We start from the raw sequence: 25,998 nt of genomic DNA, 5'->3' as shown, positions 1-25,998 counted from the left end.
TTAATTAGTTGCAGGTGAAGAGATTTTTCTCTTTTATCTCTACATCATTAATAAAATTATAGGGGTGCCTGGGTGGCTCAGTCAGTTAAACATCCAACTTTGGCTCAGGTCACGATCTCATGGTTTGTGAGTTGGAGCCCCATGTTGGGCTCTGTGCTGACAGCTTGGCCTCTGGACCCTGCTTCAGATTCTGTGTCTCCCTCCCTGTCGGCCCGTCCCCTATTGGCACGCTCTCTCTCTCTCTCAAAAATAAACATTAAAAAAATTAAAAATAAATAATTAAAATTCCAATCATTTCTGCTTCTAGGATGACTATATAATTTCATTGATACCTAATATAGTACACACTACATAATAGTGTTACTATAAGTATTTATTTATTCCTTCTTTCAGGAGGCAAGGAGAGGCAGGATAATTAATCACCAACTTGCATTAAATAAATTAAAGGAGAAAGCTATACATTGTCACTTCAAAACCTGCCTCTTATTGCTATTTAACTGTTTTGAGGAATGCCTACTGTATCACTAATGTGTCCAGCACGAAAACATCCTGTATGTGTGTATGCATGTATATACATATATATGTATTTTTCTTCACTCCTCGCTGTCACTGTATAGACAAACAGGCTTTTGACAAAACCTGGCACTTCCCTCTTGACTGTTTTTCATAAATCCACCTGGCACGTATTACTGTAGAACTTTTGTTCTAGTTCTTTTCCTGACTTTGGCACATATTTGAATTCGGAGCCAGTGCTGCCTTTTCCAGGTGATTTGTTTGTAAGATGTTTTTTCCTGAGAAGCCACAGGGACTGAACTTCCTATCCCGTAGGTGAATATGAAAATCGCAGCCCTCTCCCCCAAACCCACCACTCTGCCGTCCTTGACAGTAATGAACCCTCTTCTTTCTTGATGTTTTTCTGTTTGTATTCTTTTCAACTTGTCTGTCATGTGAAAGAAAACAATCCTCCTTGCTTTATCAGGCTCTTCAGTTTTTTTGGGAAATTATCTTCAGATATTAAACTCCCCACGAAGGCTTTCTCACCTTACTGGAAAAGAAGTGACAATTTGCTTCCTGAAACCTTTTATTTATTCAGTTTTTATGTAAACTGACTGACTCCTCACTGGTCATCCTATTAAAGTCTTCTGATCTTTTGTTTATACACAAGTGTGATTTCATTAGATTTATGTGGTGTTCAATGTTTATGCATATACCTGTGCTACTTGTATGCTTTTAGTGTGTATATGTACTTCTGTAATACAGATTAACCTGAAGGGCAGTCTGTATTTAGAGTGTGTGTTTATATCTCTAATACAACCTAAAGGGAGAATTCTACATTTTCTATGAGCAAGTCAGCACACTGATGGGTTCAGGACAGGCTGCCCCAGAATATACCACTTTGGCATAACGATTATTGTGGATTAAAGTCACTTAAGAAACAGCCTGTGCCAGAAGGACACTGACCCTCTTCTCTCCCTCTGAAAGCAGGAATTAAATTCTCCGTGTGAAGGGTACCCCCCCTGCACCTGGAGAGTAAAAAGCATCCTTATTTACCAAAGAGAGGGAATTCAAGTCTGAGAAGCTTGTATAAACAAACCTTGTTACTGCTTCCTTACTAATTTCCTACCACAAGCACAAACCCCTTTGTCTTGTCATTTCCTCACGAATGTACTTTTTCTTTGTCTAAAAGATGTAAAATCTCCTTGTTTTGGTGATTTCTTTGAAATTCATGTTTCTTTGAGCTCCCATATGTATGAATTAATTTTGTTATTCTCCTGTTCATCCGTTTTATGTCAATTTGTTGTTAGACCAGCCGGAGAACCTGGAAAGGGACAAAGGAAGAGTTCTCCTTCCCCTTCAGTACTCACCTGAGACAAATTTCAACAAATGTTTAAGACACTGTTTATTGACAGAGCTTATGAATTTTTAAAATTCATATTTCCCCCCTCATTTGTATTTTTTTTTCTTCATTCATCTCTCTGTTCTTTGTTGGTGAATCAGGGCTGTTGTAATGAGATTTCTACAGGTCTGAAGTCCAAGGTCAGTACCGAGTAGTGGGTAAGGAACTGTGTGACTAAGAGTTGCTAGTGTAACCCCATTGTATAATTTTTGATAAGGTGACAAAAGTCAAAGAATTAATAACGTAAGTGAAAGTGCTATGTAAACTATATACTGTGTGTGCCCACACATCCTCTGAGAGTGATTTCAGTCATTGCAAAGCTAGTGGTAGAGATAAAGCATGTTGCTGCTGTAATTACTGGAAGTCCCTGTGAATGAACTTGGTTTGGAGATCTAGCAGGTAAGTATAAGATCTGCTGGTTTATCCTGATTTATTGGTGTGGATCCCTGGGCTAGTGGTATCCTAATAGAATGCAGAAGAGTATTTGCCTCGAAGTAAACAAAGTAGATGTTTTTTATGTTCCCTAACAGGATGCCTATGTGATTTTTTGTTTTGACATCGAATTTTATTTCATTGTTAAATGAATCAAAATGATATAAGACTCATTATTCTAATGCATCTTATGGTATTTTAGTTTGGGAGGGGGGGAAACCTTGAAGACTGATACGTTTTAACAATAAAGTAGTATCTGTTCCTTGGAGATACTGGCTTGTCTGTAAACAAGCCCCCTTGCAAAATGGAGCAAGACCAGCCAGGAAAATTTTGTGTGGGAGTTATGCATATGTATGTGTCTTTCTACAAGATGCATGTAAAAATCTAAAGAGCCATGTAACCCCCTATTCAACATGTACTTATTATGCTATAGCAGCCAAATTTTAAAGTAGGATTATTGCTGATTTGAATTAATTTCTGTATTTAAAGATATAGAAAGCTTTTGCCAAAACTTATTGACAGTCAGAAAATCTGCCTTGTTAGCATCTTAGTCCTTCTCTAATGTCGAAGTCAGTTGATGGAGACTTTTTGGTGGTATTTGAGACAATACCATACATGTGAAGTGCACGATTTATCCCAGGAGTCTTGGATAAGGATTATATTTTGACACCAAGTTCTGAAAGTTCATGAGCATTAGAGAGGGACTGACTGACCCTTGGGTGATATTTTGATTCCTTATTATGAAACCATACAGCTTTTCTGTTAATGAGTACTGTAATATTCAAAGTCAGTAGGAAGTTAAGAAAGAATGACAACAGGCATCCTTACAGAAATGAAATAATGCTTTAATACTAGCACAGTCAACATATTGGTTATCTTAAAATTGAATTCTGTGTTTGCAGTAAAAATTAAGTTGTGCCCTCGTTGAGATGGAAGAGGTTAAGAGTTAGCATTAAGTTAATGTGTAAGTTTTTTCTTCTGCAGTATAAAATGATCTTTTTTTGAGAGAGAGAGAGTGTGTGTGCATGTTGGAGAGGAGCAGAGGAAGAAGGAGAGAGAGAGAGAGAATCCTTTTTTTTTTAAGTTTATTCTGAGAAGAGAGGTCGCGAGCGAGTTGGGGAGAGGCAGAGAGCGACGGGGGCAGAGAGAGAGAGACAGAATCCCAAGCAGGCTCCGCACTGTCAGCAAGGACCAAGCACCATGCAGAGCTGGAACTCAAACTGTGAGATCATTACCTCAGCCGAAGTTGGATGCCTAACCAACTGAGCCACCCAGGTGCCTGGGGGAGAGAGACAATCTTAAGCATGCTCCATACCCAGCCTGTAGTCCAACACAGGGCTCAGTCTCACTACCTTGAGATCCTGACCTGAGCTGAAATCAAGAATTGGACCCTTAACCAGCTGAACCACAGAGATACCCTGCAGTATAAAATGATTTTAACTTGGGAGTTGGTCAACAGGCACTTTTGGTTTTGGATTAAATGTAATTAGAATAATCTAGGCAGGTATATAAAGAAAGTTTTACCACATGTATCAGATTTATAAAAAGATACACAAATGTGGTTGTTAATTTAGGGAATCATGTCTGATATTCTTCATATATATATGAATAATTTATTGTCAAGCTAGCTAACATACAGTTTATACAGTGTGCTCTTGGTTTTGCTGGTAGATTCCCGTGATTTATCACTTACATACAACACCCAGTACTCATCCCAACAAGTGTCCTTCTCAATGCCCATCAGCCATTTCCCCTCTCCTCTGCTCCCGCCCCATAAACCCTTAGTTTGTTCTTTGCATTCAAGAGTCTCTTATGGTTTGCCTCCCTCTCTGAAACTACTTTTTCCCCTTCCCTTCCCCCATGGTCCTCCATTAAGTTGTCTCAAGTCCCACATATGAGTGAAAACATACATCTGTCTTTCTTTGACTGACATTGTTGAGAGTACCAAAAGACCTAACCTACTATCTTTTCTTTTTTTTTAATAGATGTAGAATAGGTCTGCATTATAGTTTTCTAACTTAGAACTTGACACTGAGAACCTCAATGCAAGGTGTATGTTTATTTTGGTCTAGAGGAAAAATGTTATGCATGTTTGTGTCTTGTACATACATAATAAAAAAAACCCATGCTGGTAGCTAACAGAATGAATCCTATTGATCTCAACGAAAAAGTGAAAAATCAGCAAGAAAAATTTGAGGTTAAGGTTTTAGTGAAAGATCACTGCTGAACTAAGAATGGCATAAAAAGTTTTTTCTCCTTCAAATTGGGATAGATTTTTACAAGTGATATACATATAGTTTTGATGAGAGTATAAGTATAGCATCTGTGGAGTGTAGGGGAGGAAAAAGTTTTCCTCAGCTCTCTTAGGGTCTCTGGATCTGTAAATTAAACTGACAAAGAAGGATTAATAGGAGAAAAGAATACAGATTTATTTAATAGAAGGTTTTCATGAGATAGGAGCCTTCATAAAGAAAGGAAAAAGGAGGCCTGAGTATTTTTATCTAGGTTAGATGAAAACTGATCAGTTATGGAGGAATATGATAGAATAAAGAGTATGGGATAAATATAGTAAACTGGAGGAGATTTAGCAAAGCCTGTTTGTTCTGATTCTTCTCAGTGTCCCTTTGTCTTCAGAGATAAGGATGCTCCTTTCTTCCTGGTGAATGGAGGGCATCTCTCACACTAGGGTTTTATGACCTATTTCAGGAGAGAAGGGCCAGGGAAGGTCAGAGTGATCTTCCTGCTTCTTCCATTTTCTCAAACTCCTTTACCCTAAATATCCAATATGCCAAGCTTCCATATTTTAGGGTTAGCTTGTCCTAAAACATGTCATTTGTTCCCCTATCTGAAACTTCCCCCAAGAACTTCCAAGGTCTAGAAACTGATTTAGTAGATTATCTGTTGAACCAGTTTCTCAGTCCTGGACATTTCTGTGGATACCAAAGAAAAAGAAAAGGTTAATGGTTAATGGTTAGAACAAACCATTAACCAATGAATGTGGTTTTTGAGTCCAGAGGGCAGTTAGTCATCAAGAATATTTATAGATGCTTGACTCAAAGCATCTTCAGATAGGGTGAGAGCAGATGGTAGTAACCTGGCAGGTTTTCCTGGTTTGCAGTTTGAATGTCTCTGGTGATGTCATCAGGTGTTCTGGTGAACTTTCTGAGTGGCCCACATAGCAGTAGGCAGGAAGGGTTGTCCATATATGAGTTGTTGTGGTGATTTCTCTGAAATTGATCTCAAGTTGTCCAGCTTCAACTTGCAGGGCTTTGGGAAAAAGGCAGTTTTAATTTTTAGTAATTCCAAGTCAGAAGGGTGGGAGAAAAATTGGAAACATTAGTTTGGAGAATTGTAGCTAGATATTGGAGGAGACTAGAAGAATTCAGGATCCCATCTACTTTGTAGGTAGAAAACAAAACCTTAAAGACAATGAAGAGGACTAGAATTTAACACCCACATGGGTATGCTGTAGTTTTCCATTGAAACACAATTTTTGTCTTTATAGTCACCCTCATTTCTATCAAAGATAATTTAAGTAAGACCAATCTGTTTGCCACATGAGTCTAGTTTCATTAACTTGGCATGATCATATCGGTGCAGCAAGGATAGTGGTTGACCATATATACTTTTTAAAAGTCTGCTTTGCCAAAACTTTTTTTAAGTTTATTTATTTATTTTGAAAGAGGAAAGGGAGAGAGAGAGAGAGTGCATGCGCACAGGGGAATGTCAGAGAGAGGGGAGACAGAATCCAAAGCAGGCTCTACGCTGTCAGCACAGAGCTTGATGTGGGGCTCAATCTCATGAATCATGAGCTGAGATCAAGAGTCTGGTTGCTTAACTGATTGAGCCACTCAGGCACCCCCGCTTTGCTGGAACTTCTAATGAGGAATCATAGATTGGACTTTCAAAAGGCTCTTGAAGCTTGTAGACTCAGCCAGTGACTCACTGTCAGATTTTGCCTGTAACACTTATAAATGTGAGTAAAGTCCTCTGTTCTTGAGATCCCCCAAGTATCCTGAGGTTCCTGGATTCGGCTAGGAAGTAAGGGTACCCACCTGTTAGGCAGAAATCCTATAAGCAAGCTACCAGGTAGTTTTTAGAAGGGTAGCTTTATAAGCATTGGCTCCTTAAAGCTAACCTTAGTTCCTTGAAGCTGTCTGGTCACATCTGATTCTGTGCACATCATTTTCAAATATGACATTCCAGTCAAAGCCTTTCTAATATAAGCAATGTTTACAATTGTGTCCCGTTACAAGGAGGACCGATTTTTATTGAACTTATGCAAATAACTATATTGCCATGAAAATAAGAATACTCAGTAAGAATTCTCAAATTCTGGAGAGATGAGTTGGGGAGAAAAGAGAAATGCTTCAATTCTGTTTACAGAAGTATAATTTACCAAATTGCTGTGAGTTATAAGTAGCTCAAAAGGAAAGAGAAAAAGGTTTCCTTAAATTGGAAAAACACAACATTAAAGAACAAGTGCTACTTCAAACAGAAGTTACAATCATCCATATCAGTCCATTCAGTCCCTTATAATTAATTCTTACTCTGCTTGCTCTTGGGTTAACAGGTTTACGAGTCTATCAGCTCCTACATCAGTTCTGGAAATTCTTACCCATTCCAGTGGCATAGTGTCAAAGTTTTTCAAGTGATACCATCATAGAGCATTCTCATAGTAGATGATTGTAAACACTTTTAGGAAAGAATCGGAGCAGAACAGTAACTCTGAGCTGTCAGCACGGAGTCCGACGCAGGACTCAAACTCACGAGCTGTGAGATCATGACCTGAGCCGAAGTGGGATGCTTAACTGAGCCACCCAGGCACCCTGGTACGGTTAAAATTCTGATGAGAGTTCATTTGATAGGAAAATTAGTTATTTCTATGGTATACAACAATCTAAGATGATAATTGGATAGAGGGTGGTGACAAATTTCTATGAACTTTGTGTGACTTCTGGAATACCTATCTTAATACGATGTATCCATAAAACATAACCTGAATGTTTACCACCACTTCTTATTTCAGTCTTTCCCATGTCAAACCTAATTATATTAACATCTCTCTTGCATAAGATGAGATACAAATCCTTTAAGATTTTCCAAGGGCCCTCTGGATAACCTGACAATCAAGTTGATGTCAACAAGACTTTAGGAATTTTGTCAAAAATATCAAAAGGTTTGGACTAGTTGACTAAATAGGGTCACAGATCATTGACCTGTGGTCACATTATCTGTCTGACCAAAGTGAAAGAGGATTTTAAAGGCAAATACAGAAGGTTACCTAGTTGTGAACAAACTTTTTTTAATAATGGAGGGAACTCAGTTTTCTTAAGTAACCAGTGACCTGATAAAGACAACATGGAGCACAGGAAATTATTCTAAGACAACATCTAAGGTAGATTACTTAAAAGGTAAAGAAAACTAAGAGAAATAGCGATGTTCTTTAAGCTCACCATTTAATACTTAACCACTTTATTACACTGTGCTCTTTTATGCATTGTTTCATTCAGTCTCTCTGAAGAAGATACTATTATTTTTATTTCATAGACAAGCAGATAGATTTGGTGGAGTAACTTGGCCAAAGTGATACAGCTGTAAATAATAGCACTGGTGTTTGTACCTGTTTTGCACATGAACCTGAGTTTTTTACAACTATGTTCTATTGCCTACATTAATGATTTGTTTAAGGTCATGTGATACTAAATGATAGAGCCAGGGGAAAAAATTAAGCTTTTAGGTTTCAAACCCATTGGTCTTTGGACCATAACATTTCACCTCTTGACATGGGTTTATTTAACCTCTTTTCCATAGGTCCATCTCCCAAATACAGAGGAATTAGATACTAGTGTTAGAATTGTCATTCGAAGGTCTTGAAACTGCAGATTAAATAAAGCTTAAGTTTTTTGGAGGATCAATATTTTATTGACGAGAAATAAACTTGAAAGTAATCCTTAATATTTTGCTCAACCGTGGTAAACTTGCAACGTATTAACACTTCAGCCAAAGGCCATGTAGTTATATATTCTTCTGCCTGTGCAGACTCTAGCCTGGTGATATTCAAAGAAGTTAAATCACTTTTTGAAATGAATATAGCCTCTGGCAGTTTAATATCGGTGTTTCACTGTGACATTCCACTTCAGATCCTGTTAAAGCTTTGCTGTAATGGCTTCTCTTTATATGACCACAGTACTATGTGCCACTGACACAGCTTGTCTGATTTAAGTGCCCTCTGCCGCCCCTCTTTATTGGTAACACATGAGCTTTAAGGATCATTTGATGTGCAAATTTAATTGCACGTTTTATTTTTGAAGGATGACATAAGCTATGTCATTCTGATAGCTATTTCTCCAGCTTTTTCTAAACTGCTGCTCTGAAAACATGCATTTCTTTCTGTATTGTAATGCTTCCTGATTTACTTTTTCAAGCCTGCTTGCTCAGTTAACTTGTTGAAGTGTATATGTGATGGTTCTTTGCAGTATTTCAGTAGGTATATGCTTTGAAATTAAACTTGGGCGTTTCTTATTTTTTGATAAGATAGGTCCTTATGAGCCTTTGTTTTCTGTATCTGTTGATTCCCCCCCCCTCCTTTTCTTCCTCCCTCCCTTTCTTCCCAGTGCTATAGCACATGATTACAATACTCAAGAGCAGTTGAGTCTCATTATATGGCTAATGTGATAATTTCTTGACTGTATTACAGAGTTATGGTAAAAATACTCTAGAAAGCATCAGTAGGCTTATATGAAATGCCATTTTCTTTCCAAACGACACTAAAGAATCCAGAAGCACTGATGAAAGAATCCAGAAGCACTTTATTATTTAATAAAATAAGTACTCGTATCTTTTTTTTTTTTTTTTTTTTTTTTGAGAGTAACGTTTTATGGAAAACAAAGGTTTGGAGGATGATATAGGTTTACAAAATGCCGTTTTACAAGGAACATCTGTTAGTTCTTCTGATATGCATTCACTGAGTCAATTATGAAGGCTAGTACCATGTGAGTCAGGTGAAATAAGGAAGTTCTGAGTGAAATCTTAATAATGATAGGAAATATTGGTACTACATGCCAAAAGCTTCCACTTTTCCTGCCTCCCAGAAATTCTTTATACCTATTTGTTTTAGAAGAGTCTGTATTTAAATTGGAATTTTTTAGCAGAAATTGGGGGGCCTCTGAAATGTGTTATTTCGTAATTTGTGAGGTAAATTAACAAATGTCCTCATAGCAACTAATACTTTTTCCTCATTTGTCATTAGATTTCCTGACTATTCATTCGGTGATTTAATTTTTCTGATAATTTACCATTTTCTGTTGAAAAGTGTAAAACTGCCATTTACAGTGATTTAGCCAAAATCTAATTAAGTAGATTTTCTGTTTTTAAATTTGAACTGTGAGAATGTTCTAGAATAGATCTGAATGGGAGCTCACCAATTTGTCTCATTGATCTCATTTTACAGGTGAGGAAATGGAGGCTGAGAGAGATTAAGTTACTTGCCTGAGGTTATAGAGCTACTAAGTGGCAGAGGTGATGCTTTAACACAAGCCTTCAGTTTCTTAGTACTGAGGTCTTTACACTTTACTACTTGTCTTTGATTATAGGACTTGAATAGAAATGAGACATCACTTTTTTGTTTTCACCATTAAAAAATGTTTGTGTTTTTTTTTTTTTTTTCTTTTTGATTGTAGTTGTCAAATAAGGGTGTGACTTCCTGGAACTGTATGGGGATTCCTAAGTGGAAAATTGACACACAATATCCATAATCAAATGAGTTTGTGTGGTGTTTCCCTGAGTATGTACCTAAACTTTGCTACTTTAAGGTGAAACTACCATTTTGTTCCCTTATATATACCCTGTTACCTAATTTTGCAGTTCATTTTTCTCAAATTCGTACTTCTCTTATTGGAGACTCAAACCATCTGTAGACTTGAAAATGTAATTATGGTACCACTCTTCTAATAGCTTATGTAAACAATGAATATTGTTTGGTCCTGCTATTTATATTTATTCATCCCAAGAAGTGTCCATTATGTTTTTTTGTTTGTTTTTCACCTTTAATCCAGATTCTGTGTCCAAACAATATCTCCAAAATGATAGAGACTCATTTAATCTTTTTTAAAATTTAGTATTTTTTTATTAATTTTTTTAATATCCACTTATTTTTGAGAGAGAGAGAGACAGAGAGACAGAGTGCAAACAGGGGAGGGGCAGAGAAAGAGGGAGACACAGAGTCTGTAGCAGGCTCTAGGCTCTGAGATGTCAGCACAGAGCCTGACGCGGGGCTTGAGCCCACAAACCGTGAGATCATGACCTGAGCCGAAGTCAGATGCTCAACCAGCTGAGCCACCCAGGCACCCCATCATTTAATCTTTTTTAATATGAGCAAGTTGGTTCTTCATCTCATTCACATCCCATGCATATTTGCTCTTTTGTATGCCTGTGATATATTAATAATCTTACATGACTCTCCCCAAATATGAATTATATTGCACTGCTATTTCATATCTAGATAAGTTGTTAAAGGATTTGGTTGATCATTCTACCCATATGAATTTAGCTAGCTTAACTTGCATGTTACTGAGATTTGGCAATGTGCAATTTAGAGTTTAGAAACTTCTTTTGGATTCTCTCATTAGTAACATGTTAGTTTCTTACTTCCAATGAGAGTTTTAAAGTTAGAAGAAGAAGGGTTGGTTTACAGAAAACAAAGCAGATTGTGATTCTTGGGAGAGGAAGTGCTGAAAGACAGATGAGGAACCGCGAATGAAGTGTACAGAAACTGAGAGTGAAGTTCTGCATATTTCCAAGGTGAATGTATTGTGACATTGTTGATCTGTTCTGCTTGCCTGTCCTGATAATTTATGTTAATGACTTCATGTCATTTTGAATCTGAAAGTCTTGATACATTTTGCTACATTTTATCTTGTCTGCCTTTGTATTTGTGGTTACAAAGTGTGGAATGTAGGGCAGGGACACCAGTAGAGAGGGGTGTGTGTGTGTGTGTGTGTGTGTGTGTGTGTGTGTATGTGCAATTTCCAGCTTCCTTTAATAGTTACGGAAGACATGTGGCAACCAAATCTATGTTCCAAATATATTTCTAATGGCTACTTCTGGTACACTGCCCTGTCTTAGAAGGGTGAGGCAGTCAAATACCCACGAGCCTTGCTTGGATTTGTCCCGTGTCATTGACATCCTTTAGTGTGCATATGAATGAATATAGCTATAGTCCATGCAGTTTTTTTTATTAATATTCTCTTTTTTTAAGTATGCTTCATGCCCAGCTCAGAGCCCAGTACAGGGCTTGAACTCATGACCCTGAGATCAAGACCTGAGCTGAAATCAAGAGTCGGACACTTACCCAACTGAGCCACCCGGCACCCCTATTAGTATTCTTAATAATGATTAGTTATATACTAGCCTGAACCTGATTAACCTTTTATAAAACTGTCATTAACATCTTTACTGGTGGTTCAGAACCAAAAGGTGTATCAGAATTCTGTTACTTGGAACATGGGGTAAATATAAACAGGGCTCATGGGATTTGTAGATTTCCTCACCCTTAGAAGATAGGGCATTTACCAGAAGTAGCCATAAGAAACATGTATTTGGAATGTGTTAGATTTGGTTGTTGCACATTTTCCCATGACTATTGAAGGAAGCTGGAAATTGTACACGTACATCTCTATTAGTAAACTTGCCCCCCAGCAGGGAATTGAATGTACCAGTTAACTTACTGTTAGGAAAGTGACTGTCTTAGAAGAATAAATGGCCTATATCTAAGCAGCAACATTTTTGGCATTTAGCAGACCCATGGACCTAAGAGGTATTGTCTTCACAAAGACACACTGGAATTGGTATACCCTTGAGATGTTATGAAATGTTGTGTTGTGGAATTTTATGATTATATTTTCATTTTGAAAAAGTCTTTCCCTTGTCCTACTGGTCTCCTCACCAAAGAGATATTAGTACTTTCTGGTGTTCTCCTCATTGGTTTCAACGTTTTATTATTTTTCTTTTCTCCTTTTTTTTTTTTTAAATATTTATTTTGAGAGAGAGCATGCACGAGTGGTGGAGCGGCAGAGAGAGAGAGAGGGAGGGAGAATCCCAAGCCCTGATGTGGGGTTTGAGCTCATGAACAGTGAGATGATGACCTGGGCTGAAATCAAGAGTCGGACCCTTAACCAGCTGAGCCACCCAGGCCGCCCTTTCTCACTATCACTCCTTTCATAGTGCTGCCCCATATCCTGTCCTTTTTTTTTTTTTTATGATGCTCTTCTGTTGCAGTCTGGGTTCCCCAGGATACAGACTCTCAGATGGAAATTAGTGTGCTAGAAGTTTCTTAAAAAGTGCTCTTTGGATCAACCCCTGTGGAAGGGAAGGGAGATACCAGTATTGGGCAGAAGGGAAATTAGGCTACTGTGCAGTCCTGATGGAGGTCTGACCCAGAGGGGAGTTCTGAAGCCAGGATGGCTCTCCACCATTGTCCCCCATTAGGGAGAGAGGGCCACATCTTTATATTCCCTGCAGCCACCTGTCTTTGAATGTGGGCTGCCCTGGAAAGGGAGCATGAACTTGTGTGAGAAGAATCTTCAGCCAAAGCCGTTCTCAAGAGAGCTGGTAGCTGAAGGCTGTCTGCTGGCAGCCGTTCAACAGGGGGATAAATCATTCAGTCCTGAAAGGGGATCTGAGTGGCACATCACAGTTTCCACTCTGTCCTTTTTGCACAGGTGCTGGAGAGGGCTCACGGCGGCCTGGGGGATGGGTCAGGATTTCCAGGATTGGGGCATTGCAAGGGCAGAGTGGTCATCAATGGTAGAGAGGGAAAGTTGGTGTGCAATAGATCCTGCCATATAATTGAATTCCTGCTTTGCTTATTGTCTAAGTAAGTTTTTAAACTTCTATCCATCTATACTAACAATGTTCTCTTTTTAAGTTACAGAAACCTGATGAAAACTCAGGGTGCTCTATGTAGAGAATATGCATGTCTTTGTATATAAATTTTGTATGGTTTTGTAAAACCTACTTGTTTTTTCTGTTTCCTATTCTTTATAGGCTCTTTTTTCTTCCTCCGTCTCTTAATAATTATGCTTTGTTTTTCTATCTTCATGTTAAAAAATTAGTTGAGTACTGTATTTTCTATTTGGTGTATACACACACACACGTGTGTGTGTGTGTGTGTGTGTGTGTGTGTGTGTGTGTATACCCATTTCTTTTTTAAGTTTATTTGTTTATTTTGAGAGAGAGGGGAAGAGAGAGAATCCTAAGCAGGCTCCATGTTGTTAGTGCAGAGCCTGACATGGGCTCGATCCCGTGAACTGTGAGATCATGACCTGAGCCGAAATCAAGAGTTGGATGCTTAATGGACAGAGCCACCCAGGTGCCCCTGTTTGGTTTGTTAATGTTCAATCACAGTAAATCATTTTCTTACATGTTTTGTAATTTCTAAATTATAGGCTTATCTTCATTTGAGATTTTTGTTGTTGTTGTTTGGTTTAGTTTTTCTAGCTTATAGAGGTCCCATGTGGCCTATAGAGTGTTACTCTAGAGTGGTTTCATTTCTTCTGGATACTCCAGGGATATCACAAGCCTCGGACCCAATTTTATCTCAATTTTTGAGTTTGAAGATTCTCATACAAATAAGATTTAGACTTGAGAACTGTTGTGACACAGGTGTAGGGTTTTAATTTCTGGTTGTTGCATTTCCCCTATGCTTTTACCCAGATTCCCAGAGACAGGTTGTCTTGAAGTCTTACTAAGACAGTGGGTGGATTTGTCCTGTTCCCTGCATCATTTTTTAACTGTGATTGCAGCCTTTTGAAAATAGCTCTGGTTTTTTGAAAGGATCTCAGTACCAACTTTATACCTTGTGTGTCTGAGAGCTCTTTCTCTGCCTGCACATGGTCATCAGGGTACAGTTGGGTAGGTGGTATCCTGTGTTGAGGAAAAGCAGGGCCAGAAATCTAGACTCTTCTTCAGAGAGAATACTTTCTTCCCATCTCATTGCTTGAGAGGGCATCTCCTTACTAATTTCAGTTAGGCCGAAGCGCTGAGGTGATTCCTGTGGTCATTTCTGGAGGCCATAACTGGCAGTATTTACTTTGGTGCATACCACTTTGGCCCTTGGTTCTAGCTTTGGTGTAGCACCAGGGGATTTTCTTTGTCGTAAGTGAAGCTGTGTTATTTCTTTTTAAAATTTGTTACACTCTTTTTCATTTTTTCTGTGTGTTTGCAGTGGAAGGTCTTCATTAGCTCAGTTAGCCACATTGCTGTACCTGGAGTTTCTTCCAGTTACATATTAACCTCTGTTCCTGAGATTCCACCCCTAACAATGGGAATAATAATAGTGTCTGTCTGTATGGTGTTAGTTTGGAGCACATCTTAAGTTCTCAGTCATTGTTAGCTATTATTATTTGCACCATTTACAGCTTTACTTTAGCACCTTAGGGAAGAGTTGGAAATGAAGTGGTTGTGTTTCTTACTTAACAAGAAGAGGAAGTCTTAGTTAACGCCCTAGAGAAACCAGAGGAGAAACTTTGTTCACTATAGTAAAATGCCGAAACTGAAGCTTAGAGTCCCACCCTTTCTGTTGATATGCCGAAGGTCACTTGGCACCCAGAGTGAGCTGAGAGGAATGTCCTCTCAATATTGCCTGGCGGATCGCTTAGAGGAGTCTTGCTTGGATTGTGTGAGTAGGTAAGTTTGACTTTGTGAATATTTACTTTGCTAAGGAGGGCTCTCAAAGGCATAATTATTTTAGAAGATATATATAGACCTTGAACCACGCAGTAATACTTTTTAGTCCCAGTTAGCCTTTTGACAATTTCTTAAATTCCCATTTGGTATTCCAAGTGGATTCTGAACTTGTTGAAATTGGTGCCTCGGGCTCCTCAGAGCCCTGCCTCCTGCCTCCTGCCTCTGGGGGATTTTAAAGGATTTCTTTCTGTTAGGTCATATGTTTAAGAGAATCATTTTCCCCCATAAATTGTAGGTGAGAAGAAATCTGTTGACGATTAATAGTTGGGGAAGCACAGATAGAATATATGAAGTTTTCTTAAAAATTACTTTAAGTTAATCTGATAGGCAAAATACTGTGATTATCCTATAAATATTAACTGCTTTGGATTGTTTATACAATGTCAGTTGTACTATGAAAATTTGCTTATTAACCAAGTTCAGTTTTCTTAGGTTGTTATTGGCTTTGAGTCCACAGACTTAACACTGCCAAATTTCTGTGTAAACATTTTGCTTGGGACCTAAACTGTAGTGAATATGTGTATTTAAAGTTTTTTTTTTCTTCTTCCCCTGAGCCTGTGTATATTAATGGAACTTGTAAACATTTAAATAGTCAATTAATGGAAATTTTTAAGGAAAAACTCTTCCAAAAAATTCAATCATGTGATTATGTTTTAAGTATAAAATTTGAGCTTAGTGTGAAATATCTATATATAGATCTATCTATCTATCTATCTATAATTCTTACATAGAGATGTTTTTGTAGCTTTTATCAATTTGTTACATTTAATTTTTTTTAGGAGGAGTCTTTTTGTTGTTATGTTACGAGTAATTAAGTGCAAGGCCAAGATTTATACTATTTAAAAACAAGAGTTAATAGTATTGTATCACAGTATACTAGATAGAGAACAAAAGTAAATAACCGGTTACATCTCTGTTTTGGTGCTGGGAAATGTAGTGTATTCTTGAGTTCAGGTACCATGGTTATTATGCCTATATTGATCCATTGAAGTACATTCTTGAATATGTTGATTTTTCTCTAATGTGTCTGCTATTTATTAAGACTCTATACCATAAGGAATGTCATCTACACCACAAACTTAAACTTCCCATATAAGCACAATGTGCAACTGTTTGGTAGCATACATAGGTGAGATTCCGTGGAATGTTTATGACCTGAGTTATTCTTAACCTTGTTGCAGAGCTTTGGTCAGCTTTACAGGGTGAACTCTAAAGCAAGTGTCAGTGTCATGCTCAGTATAAATTTTATATATGCTCTCGGAATGGTATGTAATGTGGGGGAGGGGCAGAGAGCGAGGGAGAGAGAGAATTCCAAGTAGGCTCCATGCTCAGTGCAGAGCCTTACATGGGGCTTGATACCCCAACCATGGGATCATGACCTGAGCCGAAAAAACTGAACCACCTGGGTGCCCCACCTGGAGTTTAGTTTTAAAAGTGGTTTCTGTTTTTTTGCAGATGGACTTGGAAATACTTTCTTCAGTTTAAGTAAATTACATATAGGAGAAAATGACTTTGGGAAGGATAAGATGTTTATACTCATTTTCTGTGTAATTCTGAAATAAATTGTATAGAGAAGTTTCCTTTTTAGTTTATTTTTCAGAGAAATCATGTTGCATTAATTCATCAAGGTAGGCATGAAGAGTTTTAAGCAGACAAAAATTAGCTCATTATATTTTAGATTTTTAAATAATACTTTACTTGAATTGTGTAAAATTTTTGTGCGGATGATATAACAAAGTAGATTTTCATATAGTCTTTTGATCATTTACCCTGTAACAAAGTTCTAATTTAATTAAACAATTATTCTTTAAAATTCTTTTTTCTGTTAGAGTTTAAGCTTGTGTGTGTGTGTATGTATATATACATATTTTTTAATGTTTATTTTTTGGGGGGGAGAGAGAGAGAGAGAGAGAGAGAGAGAGAGAGAGAGAGAGAACAAGCGGGGGAGGGGCAAAGAGAGAGGGAGACTCAGAATCCAAAGCAGCCTGACGCGAGCACACAGCCTGACGCGAGGCTTGAACCCACAAACTATGAGATCATGACCTGAGCTGAAGTCAGACACTTAACTGACTGAGCCACCCAGGTACCCCCCGTGTGTATATTTTTAATTTTTAATTTTTTCATGAAACACTGAAAAGTGGACTTTCAGCTAATCAAAATGTATTATTTTAGTTAAAATTTGTGGCATTTCTGTCTGCTGTATAGAATACATTAACAGATTCAGGGACATGATTAGAAGAAACTTGTAGTAGTTTTAATTCTTAATATATATTCTAAGGTATTAAAGCAATATGTGAAATACTGTGCTCTTTGTACTTAGTGATGTAAAATCTGAGCTGAAATGGAACATGTGTTTCTTATACTTGCCTTAGACCTTATGTGCACATTAATCCAAGAAGGTTTTGCTTTGGGAGAACATTGATATACAGCTTCTTGACTACTAAAAAAATATTGTGTCAGATATTTAGATGTAATTCAAAACCATATTAACTTTCTTAATTATATGATCTAATGATCAGATTTAAATATCTGCTAATATTATTATTACTCTTAAGTTGTATTCTTTTTTTTCCCTCATTGTTTCCAAAAATATACTTTCCTCTCATTTTGCAGGTAATTTTTTTATGCCACTATTTTTAAAAATTTGCCAGACCAAATGACACAGTTAGGATCCATTAAGTAGAGCTGTGAATATCAATCTTGGACACAAAGCTGGGGATTGTTGTTGGGAAAGCCCTCCTGCTGCTCTTACTTGGCATTCCAAAGACTCTGAATGAAGTCTCTTCACTTATTTCAAAGCCTGGGTTTGTGAAGGCCAGTTGGGCTCCCTTTTGCTCATTCATCACTGATGTTACACTCTTCTGGTTAAATTACACTCTTCTGGTTAAAAATTGTCAGTGACTTTCCCATTTTCCATCAGATAAAATTCAAAGTTTGTTATAGAACTTATTATTTGTCATCATGTATCTTAATTTGTGGCCTACGTGTCTTGATCTTGATGCTTTATTATATATTTCCTGCCTTTTTCTTTATTCGTGTAGCAATTAGAAATCGTTTCCCTCATAATCAAAATTTAACTCATCCATAAGGTCTGCTAATCACCCCCATTAAATTTCTCCTGGTCCCTTTTTCCAACATTGAAAGTAATCTGGTTTTTTTTTTCCTGCATTTAAAAAAATTTTTTTATTTATTTTTGAGAGAGCATAAGTGGGGGAGGGGCAGAGTGAGCCAGACAGAGGATCTGAATCAGGCTCTGTGCTGACAACAGGGAGCCTGAAATAGGGCTTAAGCTCACAACTGCAAGATCATGACTTGAGTTTAAGTCAGATCCCCACCTGACTGAGCCACCCAGGTGCCCCTTCTGCATTGTCTTAAGGTGCTTCATGTTCTGTCTTGTGTTGCAGTTATTTTTACATGTGTTATAATATTTTACCCCTCCTGTATAGCCTCGACCAACTTTAAATGATCCACTGAATTACTTAAGTCTCTTACCTCTTACTAGGATGGTTGGAGGTGGTTTCATCATGTTTCTCCTGTGTTACCTTGTATTCAGGAAATACTCATAAATATTTGGTGAGCAAATAAATGAAATGACATGACAGCGTGTTACCACCAGACATTTTATTCCTCTGTTGGAATGGACATTTGGGGATAGGGGGTCAGTTAGAGAAGAAAACAATTGTGACATAACTGTCTGAATCCGAGCTGTCCCCAGAAGGGAAAGCTGAGGGAACAGTCAAAGATGCAGTTAAGAAATGTTTTAGATCATGTTTAATGGCTTAATACTGACGAAGAAAGAACAACGTTTTCTAGATAAACACTTTGGGCTAATAGGAAATTGAAGAGTAACACAGGCTTTGTAGATCGTGACTAGAGTTCTGAGTCAGAGAACATTAATCATGAGTCTGTAGTTTGGGAATGAATAGTCAGTTCTTCTATAATGCTTGTTTTGAAAATGGGAATTTATTCCTACATTATTGGTACTAGGGAACAGTTTGAGGATAACGTAAATTTCACACTTCTCATGTGTGATATTATCTGAGAAATAGTAGGTGAACACCGAAAGTTCCACCTGGTTGACCTGAGCCACATAGGAATACACAAAATGCATGTGCACAGTCCTCGGACATCTCCAGCTACCTCACTTCATTGTACGCTATGAACTGCAAACACACCCATATCTTTTATAGTTTTCTCTCCAATTTCAGATAACCCTTTTCCCTCCATTTCACAATAACTTACTTAGCTGTAACCCTGTGGCAGCCAATTCCACAAGCAAACTTCAGGTCTTTTTCAAGGTAAGGTACCATGTTTATTGTGGTTTTTATTTTTTTTAACCATTTAACATATGTAAAACTGCTACAATCTTTATTAGTTTCTTTCCTTTTTTTTATGAAGTGTCACTGACAGAGTTTTTGAGTGTTGTGCTTCTAACCCCATTTTCTCCATAAGCCTTGTGGTTTTAATGATGTGATTTTGAATTGCATCATGATTTTTAGGAATATGTGTGTTGCATTATAACAGAACATGCTTGTCCTAATTGTTAACCTACAGAGTGCAAACTGATGGTTCTCCCTCTCTTTTTCCTTCATTTCTGCTCTTCCTCTTCCCTCTCTTTTGATGGTGAAAGAAACTAAATAGACCCTGTAAGGAGGGACACAGCATGACAGAGCAAAATACCAAATGATTTTTTTTTTTTTTTTTTACAAAAAAGGGCATAAATTTATCAGTGGACATAAATGGGTATCTTCAAAAGCAGGTAGGGACTGAGAAATAAATACAAGAGCCGGTGGCCTCCTGGAGTAAAAATATATCTTACCTTTAAATAAGAGTAATTATGTTTAACATTTTTTGAGCCTTTACTATATGCTGGGCACTGTGATAAGCGCTTGACATAGTTTAGCCATGTAATCGTCATAAAACGCTATAAAGTATGTGTTATTACTGTCTTCATTTTACAGATGAGGAAAATGAAACTTAGATGGGTTAATTAACTTGCCCAAGGTAGGTAACTCATAAATATAAAGGGCAGAGCCAGTTCTAGAATCAGGTCTGACTTCCGAGCCTTAGATTTTAGTGGTCTGTCACAGTACTTTGTAGATTATAAATTAATAAACTACAGGTGTTATTTCCTCTACGCTTCTTAACTGTGTCTGATTGGCATCACGGGCTATTTCAATGCCTGTAATAATTGAAGAAACTGAGGTGCCCAGGCTAAGAAATGTGCAGATTGTCAGAGGCAGAACAATAACAGAAATTAATTCTAATACCTAATTCAGGGTTTTTTTTTTTTTTTTTTTTTTTTCTGGAGTTTATATATAGAAAGGGAGAAAATTTGGACAGTTGGCAATAAGGAGGTAGGCTGAGCTGAATAGAAGGAGAAATAATTGCTTTGGAAGTTGGAAAAAAAGGAGGTAAATTTGTAACAGTATGTTAGAATTGAAAGATGAGAGCCCAATGGAGAATGAGCAGAGGGGATTCTCACTCTATGTCGTGGGTAGCCCAATCAGATTCTCATAAAAGAACTAAAATCAGTACCAGTTTTGATACAAGGTTATAGCACAAGAAATCTGAGGTCATGAGCATAAAATAGCTATATTATAAATCCTGATTAGTAGTAGGCTCAGGGAGAAAAAAAAGAGGAAAAAGAGAGGTTATGCTAAAGGATGCTTTCAAAAGACTTTATTTGTACTGATTTTATTGCTTGTCCTTAGTCACTTTTTCTTTATGTGGCCAGTTACCTCACAGGGCCTTACATAGAAACACGGACACAAGTGTTTAATCCCTACTTGTTAAATGGAAGCATTGATGAATAGTGGAGAGAGTAGTTCTTCAGTTGAGTGTTGATTAAAAGCTAAATATTATACAGGTAATGGATAAATAAGGGTGGAATTGATGAGTATTTATGTATTTAGAGCAAGGGATTAGCAAACTGACCAATAGATTATTTTCTTTCTATAAGCCAAGAATGGTTTTTACATTTTTAGTAGATTATTAAAAACAAAAAATTATCAACAGAGACCCACAAGCCCCAAATATTTGCCACTTGACCCTTTATAGAAAGTTTGTCAACACCTGACCTGAAAAATAGTCCAAAAAAAAGTTAGATTGTTCTCTTTTAGGAAATCAGATTAGGGAATGGAAACTGGTATTATATTTCATAGCTACATTTCTGAACATGTGCCTTTTTTCCCCTCATATGTGGGAAGGAGTTGATATTTATTAAAAATATTTTGCGAGGGGCTCTGTATACCTTATATTTATTTCTCATACCCTTAAAAGATATCATAACTACTTTAAATTTTTTTAATGTTTATTTATTTTTTAGAGAGGGAGAGAGAGACAGTGAGAGGTGGGGAGGGGCAGAGGGAGAGGGAGACACAGAATTTGAAGCAGGCCAGCACAGAGCCCAATGTGGGTCTTGAACTCACAAACTTTGAGACAATGACCTGAGCCAAAGTTGGACCCTTAACCGACTAAGCCACCCAGGCGTCCCAGATACTATAACTACTTTAAGTGAGGAATCCTGGCTTGTAGAAGCTAAGTAAACCTAAAGTTTCACACTTAATGAGTAGTGGGATTCCTATATATTTGGGTCTCCCACATAAGAAAATGCTAAAAGTTGAGTATAGACTATTCAGAATTCTGGCTTGAAAATATCTAAATAGATATCATATGTGGACATTTGTAGTATCTTTAGCTAGTATCTCAAATATAAACAGAACATTTAAGTTTCACATACAAAAAATAGGACTGTTTGAAGAATTGTAATTTTATTATAAAATTTGCAAATGAAGGAAGATCTTTGGATAAATTGTGCAGTTACAGAGATAAAGTGTAAAGAAAAAATTCAAGACTCATCTGTTTTTTTTTTAAACATTTATTTATTTTTGAGACAGAGAGAGACAGAGCATGAATGGGGGAGGGTCAGAGAGAGAGGGAGACACAGAATTTGAAGCAGGCTCCAGGCTCTGAGCTGTCAGCACAGAGCCTGATTTGGGGCTTGAATTCACGAACCGTGAGATCATGACTTGAGCCAAAGTTGGACGCTTAACTGACGGAGCCACCCAGGCACCCCTGAAAGAATTAAAATAATACTCACCTAAAAGAAAGATGAGACTTAAAACGTTTTCAATATAAAGTACAGAATAGAGAAGTTTATTCTGCTTCAATAGAAAGTATACTGGGCAGCCATTTATTTTTGAAAAGCTCATGTTACAAATATTGGCCCATAAGTCTAATTATAAAGCCTTATGAAGAAGATTTCAGGGTACTGTGAAAACATGCAATGAGGGATCTAATAATATAGATTGGAAGGTCCGGACAGGACATCCCAAGAGGGGTCATTTAAGCTGCAATGCAGGAGTCAGGCAAAGACAAAGAGGATAATTATTCCAGACAGATAATGATAGGCCTTGAGGATGGTAAGAGCTTGGCATATTCAAAGGAATATCAAAGAAGGTCATTGTGTCTCCTAACGACTCTGAGGACAGGAATTATATGTGTTTTGTTCTTCCTTGTATACCCAGCTTCATACGCATAGTATCTGTTGGCACATAGAAAGCCCTTAGGAAGATTTACTGAATGGACAAAGAATGAATGGACATTTCACTGGGAAATTCATGGTATAATTGTGAGTATAGGGATTCCTTGGATGAAGGCTACTACTCTCTCTCTGAAGCCTACGTAATTACATCAAACTATTCAGATTGTTGGTAATCCCAGATTATCCTAGGTCACTTGCAGCCCAGATGTCCCAAACCTTGGTAACTACGGTCAGAGGGTCTGAATGGAACTTGGACCAAGAGTCTGCATAGAAAAAGCAGGAAAAAAGGAATGTAGACTGTTTCAGCTGGGTCTGATCCTGAGAAGGAAAGTACATTTGCATTATTACAACATCAGGAATAAATCTGAGCTAGAATGAATATTGCCATTTTTTTAAAATAACCAGCCTAAGGGAAGGGTGTTCCTTACTAGAACATGTGATCCCTGATTCTCTGGGTGATCACTGGTGGCCAAATAGCACATGATCATCAGGCTTAGAGGTTTAATTAAAAAGTTAAATACTCAAATGCTTATTATTTGTGTAGCTTATTTCTTCAAAATCATATTTGGACTTCTAAATTTAGATAATTTCACTTATTGGTTTGAGTGCATTGAGGAATTTATAAAGTAGAAAGGATGGGGAGAGGATTGCGTATTTCCCAGGTCTGTGATATAAAGTTGTAGTAACCACGGAAGGACTATTTTACAAAATATTAAGCATGCATTGGAGGTAAAATAGAGGTTTACGACAATTAAGGGAAGAGAGGATGACTTTAAGTGGGAAGGTAAATGGGAATTGGAGAAGAAGGAAAGAAAACATTTCAGGGTTATTCATAAATGATGGCCTTTGAGTTAAAAAAAAAAAATAGCCGCTAAGTGGTAAAAACAACACACGTACAATTGATTATACAACAATTTCATAATGCCACTTGCGTATGCCTTACTTAAGCTTAAACTTCAGTGAACTTTAGTTTAATAGTATCACATTGTTGGGGGTTTAATATGAAATCTGAGGCATTCCCTACTGGATGTCATAAGTCTATTTCCTTACAAAAAGAGAAATACTGGACAGCAGATGAGGTAAGTACTCACTAAGACCTCTAAGTTCATTTCTATCAGTGAGAAAAAAAAAAAAAAAAAAAGACTCTTCCCCTTGCCCCCTGGAGATAATACAAGTTTTACAAAGGATATGTTGGGAGGGGAATTGGCAGTACTGGCATGTGAAAAACTCTTAGATGTTTATTTTAGATGGATTCTCTCTTGAGTATTAAAATTAGTGAGTTAGATATTGTCAGTGCCATTGGGCTCATTTGCAGGAACAGAGGATATTCTAACTATTGCAGGTAACAACTGATTTGTCCTAAGGCATCAATTTCCTGACAATTTTCTTAACCAAAAGTACAGGCATGTTCTTTAGGCCTTTTAAATGAATCTTAACAATTTTTGTTAACATCATTTTATAATTCCTATTGATATTTGGTATGATACTTAGCAATGGACTAATTCATTATAAAAGCAAAATCTAAATATTTTCTTCCTTATCGCTTTAAAAGCTAGACCTTTGAAGCCATCTTATTTAATATATGTATATTTAATATGTCATCTGACCCTTGACCAATGTGGGGGTTTGGGTACTGACCCCTTGCAGAGTAGAAAATCCACATATAACTTTGTCCCCAAATTTAACTGCTAATAGCCTTTAGTTGATTAGCAGAAATTTTGTATATGTATTATATATTGTATTCTTAGAATAAATAAAGCTACAGAACAGAAAGTGTGATTAAGAAAAGCATAAGTAAGAGGAAATAGATTTACAGTATTGTATGCATTTATTGAAAAAAATTCTTGTATAGGTGGAGTGCAGTTCAAACTTGTGTTTTTCAAGGGTCGGTTGTATATGTGCACATATATACATGTGTATGAATTTACCCGCCCTTGGAATACTGATATATTTTATTGCTCAATGCCTGTTTTCCTCAAAGTTTCTGTGCCTACTAAATTGTTTAAAAGTTCAATTAAAAAGTGAAAAATGCAGAGAAATTTAAAAAAACTCTTTAAGCCATCTCATAAGTCAGATGATCCTTTTGTACAGGAGCATGTCGATTCCAAATCATTTTAAACTTTGAAAGTAATTGTATGTGTACCTTGTCTTATTTTATCCCCTCAACACACTGTGAGATCGGTTATGTCAGGATGGACCGTGGAGCCCTACTCCATTTGACTAATAAGAAAGTGAAGGATTGGTGAAAAATGGCCTTTGTGAGAGGGACTGCCAAATCATGTTAGCGCTGATGGTAACAAGGATTGGTGAAAACTTGATCAGTGCTGTTTGTTTGTTTGTTTGTTTGTTTCCAAAACACAGTTCCAATTTGTTGGTCTTACAGATTAGGAATTTTGTCTCTTGATCTTTATTAAAGTGGAGTATATGATAATCTAGTGTATTTCAAATAAAAAAATACATACATATGTGTATATGTATGCACACACACACAAGATTGTAGGATGGTTTTAAGTTTTTTTTTACAAGTGTGTTTGCCACATGTAAATTCTTTATGCTTCCATTACATCCTCATTTACAGCCTTCACCTTAGTGGACCAGGTGGCCACACCTGATGGGCTTGCCGACATGACGCAGTCTTTTCATTCCTCAGGTTTATTTTTTATTATTGTGTAAAACATCCATGACATAAAATTTACCACTTGAATAATCTTTAAGTGTACATCTTCATGAACTAAAACTCTGTACCCGTTAAACAGTAACGACTACTCTTTTTTTCCTCCCTCCTTCTCCCCCCCCCCCCCCCCCACCAGCTCCTGGATTCTTTTTTTTTTTTCCTTCCTGGATTCTACATTCTATCTCAATGAGTGTGACTACTCTGGGTCCTCATATAAGTGGAATCATACAATATTTGTTGTTTTGTGACTGGCCTATTTACTTAGCATAATGGCTTCAAGGTTCATCCGTGTTGTTGGATGTACCAGTCTTTCCTTCCTTTTGAAAGCTGAGTAATATTCCATTCCGTGCATATACATTTTCCTTATCCATTTACCTGTCAACGGACACTTGGCTTGCTTCCACCTTCTTCTGATGTGAATAGTGCTGCTGTAAACATGGGTATATAAGCATCTGTTTAAGTCCTTGTTTTCAGTTCTTTTGGGTGTATATTCAGAAGTGGGACTACTACAATGTACACGGTAATTCTGTGTTTAAGTTTTTGAGGAGCTCTGCCATGGGTTTCCACAGAAGCCACTTCATTAAAGGAATGTTTTCAATGGCTGACAAACAAAAACAACCTTCAGTTCTCTTACTCTCTGGATTTTTAAAATGAACTTTCCTGAGGCGCCTGGGTGGCTCAGTCGGTTAAGCGGCCGACTTC

General features: G+C 37.2%; 1 protein-coding gene across 4 annotated transcripts in view; it reads left to right on the top strand.

Annotated features, from left to right (window-relative positions):
* The window catches only part of EPS8 (epidermal growth factor receptor pathway substrate 8), a 188,601-nt gene that overhangs the window by 66,634 nt on the left and 95,969 nt on the right, over positions 1-25,998 (top strand). The window contains exon 1 of one of the 4 annotated variants that reach the window (XM_042945903.1): positions 14,915-15,016. The exons of the other annotated variants lie outside the window; for them this stretch is intronic. The gene's annotated coding sequence lies outside the window, so the exon portion shown is untranslated. Of the gene's footprint in view, positions 1-14,914; positions 15,017-25,998 lie in introns of those variants that run through there. 4 annotated transcript variants of the gene reach the window in all.

The sequence above is a fragment of the Panthera leo genome, chromosome B4 (assembly GCF_018350215.1).
Source record: "Panthera leo isolate Ple1 chromosome B4, P.leo_Ple1_pat1.1, whole genome shotgun sequence".
In the NCBI taxonomy this organism is placed as follows: Eukaryota; Metazoa; Chordata; class Mammalia; order Carnivora; family Felidae; genus Panthera; species Panthera leo.
Note: the sequence above shows the minus strand (reverse complement) of the source record. Positions and strands in the feature narration are given on the sequence as shown.